Consider the following 3,179-nt stretch of genomic DNA (forward strand, 5'->3'; position numbering starts at 1 on the left):
GGGGGGGGTCGGCAGCACCTGAAGAAAGGGGGAGGGTAACTACAATAACAATATAAAGATCGATCGTTGTGAGTTTGTATGTGCGTATGTGCATATGTACGTATGTGTGTATGTGTGTGTGTGTGTGTGTGTGGTGCGTGCGTGCGTGCGTGGATGTGTGTGCCCGAGTATGTAACACTATGTACCTTTAAAATTGATTTGTAAATCCATAATAATGTATCATGTTAAGCGCATAGAGCATTGCATAAGTGGATATGCGCTATATAAATGCAATCCATTATTATTATTATTATTTAAGAAAGACAGACGAGGACAAAGAGACGAGGAGACATTTTCAAAGAGGAGGTAGGGTAAGATGGAGGAAGAAGTCAGAGACATCAGCTGTGACAGGAGCAATAATATTGAAATATCCAATTAGGGCTTACGACAGAGGAAACAGGGAAGACGAAAGAGCTCAAATATTATGAGGGCATTACGCAACAGGTCCTGGCGAAGAAAGACAAATTGGCATATATCGTAAATGCACTCAAAATGGGGGAAAAGGCAGGGATGGAGGGAGGGGATAAGACATGGAGCATGACAGACTATTAATGTCCGTGGAAAGAAGGGGAGGGGCTAGAAGGGCACAGAAAAAAGGGGGTGGGGTGGGGTGGGGAGGGATACATGATCGTCGGGATATTATTAAGATGGATGCGACGGAGGTACGGGACCGTCGGGCCTGTCGATACAGAAACGGAAATCTGGAAGATCGTAGCAATCAACCGTGTAGCGTATCCAAGGAGGAGACCAGGAGAGGTAGGAGACGGACAGATTATTAATTATTGTGGACAGGGACGGGGGTGTCAGCCACGCGGGGCAATGACAGTGACGAGGTCAAAAGGTCAGTGGAGTGAGAGCCCAATCTTTGTGCTGAAGTTTTCATAACGAGCCAAAATAAAAACACCCAGATATCGCCGAGAATAGAACAAAACTAAAGTAACACGGTAAAGAGGTAGAGGGTACAGACTACACTGGAGCACCAACATAAAGTCGTATGTACAAACGGCATCAAATGGTCGACAGTGCCATAACCTGGATACCATAGAATGAAAACAAAAGCCAGATTTGGAGTTTTTTGTTTATGTTTACGATACTTGCAACACAATTCGTTCATGTAAGCGACAAAGATTAGAGGTATTAAAAGGGAGTAACAAAAACAAAAAGGAGGAGAACTGAAGACGATGGATCTCGAGTCTGAAGTTTGGCTAAAACAGTAGACAGACTGCTGTTGCCTTTAGAAAACGATTGTTCGTGCTGCTGTTCTCTGTCCCACTGAACACAAGATAAGCCAATTTGATGGCTGGCTACCTGGTCCATGTCAGGACACTGGGCCGGCAGATAAACGTTCTAATGACAAGAAAAAACTACCAGGACCCTATTCCGATTTGAAACTCGGAACTTTCGCAGGGCAGACCAAGGCCACAACCAGCGTCGCTGAACATTAGAGAGCATTTATAGCTGGAACTGGTATCGAAGTATAAAAAACGTTAAAGATAGGTATTTTCAGCGGACAAAAAAAAACATAGCAAGAAAAAAAAGAGAAGGGGGAGACAGACAGGATGTAAGAGACAATGTCATAACATGGGCACGAACCGACCAACTAGAACAAAAAGACACAATGGTTTTTTTTTAAATTGCCTTTTTGTTTGTTAAAGGGACACATCCGTCCTGGCAGGAGTGATCTAAGATGTTCAAATCTATCTTATTCGTATTTGCACTCTCCTCGGGCGCATGGACATTGGCCACAGAGATGAGGAAAGGGACTGGGTGCACAATGACAGTGAATGCATCGCAACAAATTGCAGACACCCACTTGTCATATTCGCTTTTGTGAAGTTGAAAGTGATTTTACCCTTTAATTATTTTCGAAAGTAGAGAAAAAAAACAGGTAAAGATACATACAGAAGGTTATCGTGGGCAACACCCTGCTTCTGCAGAGCGGAAGTTCGAAGTGCTCAACATGTTATGTGTACCATGTCAAAACAAATAGATTAGATTTCATTTGTCCGGTAAATGACAGAGCTGAGTTGTAGCGTAGGTCAAATCAGCACGACAATAAGCAGTTATAACCCAAAACATTCAGTACTTACTCAAAACTAACAATGGAAAAAAAAAGATAGATATGCAGACGACCCCCACCCGCGTCGAGAGTTTGCCATAATTCCCAAAGGCTGTACACACCCAGTAAATGGCCGCTTTTGCGATTCCAATAAGCTCGTGGCGCCTTCTTCTCTTTTGCCCAATCCTAGGGCCAATCATCGGAGGCATCCACCTTCCACCCCCCCCCCCTCTCAGCAACCACACAGAGAGGTGAGGATATTGACACAGAGGCATCTTCCCTAGCTCAATTAAACGATACGGACGCAGAGATTAAAGCCTGGAGATGTCTCCAAAAAGACACCGAGGAAACGAACTTGGGAGAATTTTTAGCTTTCAAAAGAGGGACTCGGAACTTTTTTAGTCCAACTGTGTGCTCGGAGAAAACATTGCCGGAGTCGGGTATCCACATAGGCTGATGCACTCCGGCTTATTGCCTGCGCATTTTTATAGTTAAAATACACCACGGCTGTCCATTTACTTTTTACTCGAAACAGATCAGGCGAAGCAGCCGGGCATGAATTTTTTGAATTTATCTGTGAATTTTGCTTCACTCAGAGAGGCAATCTGATTTACATGTATTGTTTACTTATTGACCACATCACGTAGAGCAAAAAGTTTCTCGGGTTTTTTTCCCTTTAAAAAAAGAGAGAAGGGGGGTACTAGTGCACAGCACAGAGACAGACAAAAAGAAAAAAAACGTATACGCATTCATATTTTTTAAAAATATATAAATTGATTAATAAATATTTACATAATGGTACGTGGCTGCTTCTTTGGCAGGTCACGGTGACAACGACAATAACAAAACCATATAACATTAAAAACGTTAAGACATTAATTGGAACATGAGAATCAAGAGCGCAAAAGCAATTTATACACGAGGAATGTTATCATGCTGTACATGTATACGGTAAAAAGACTTCTATCATCATTCACTGTAACTACTATAAAGAATTTTTTTGTCTAAAATTCTTTTTCGATTCCACTGTAATTTGGAGAATTGTTCACCAAGACACACACACACACACACACAAACAAAC

The sequence above is a fragment of the Aplysia californica genome, unplaced genomic scaffold (genome assembly GCF_000002075.1).
Source record: "Aplysia californica isolate F4 #8 unplaced genomic scaffold, AplCal3.0 scaffold00451, whole genome shotgun sequence".
Taxonomy (NCBI): Eukaryota; Metazoa; Mollusca; class Gastropoda; order Aplysiida; family Aplysiidae; genus Aplysia; species Aplysia californica.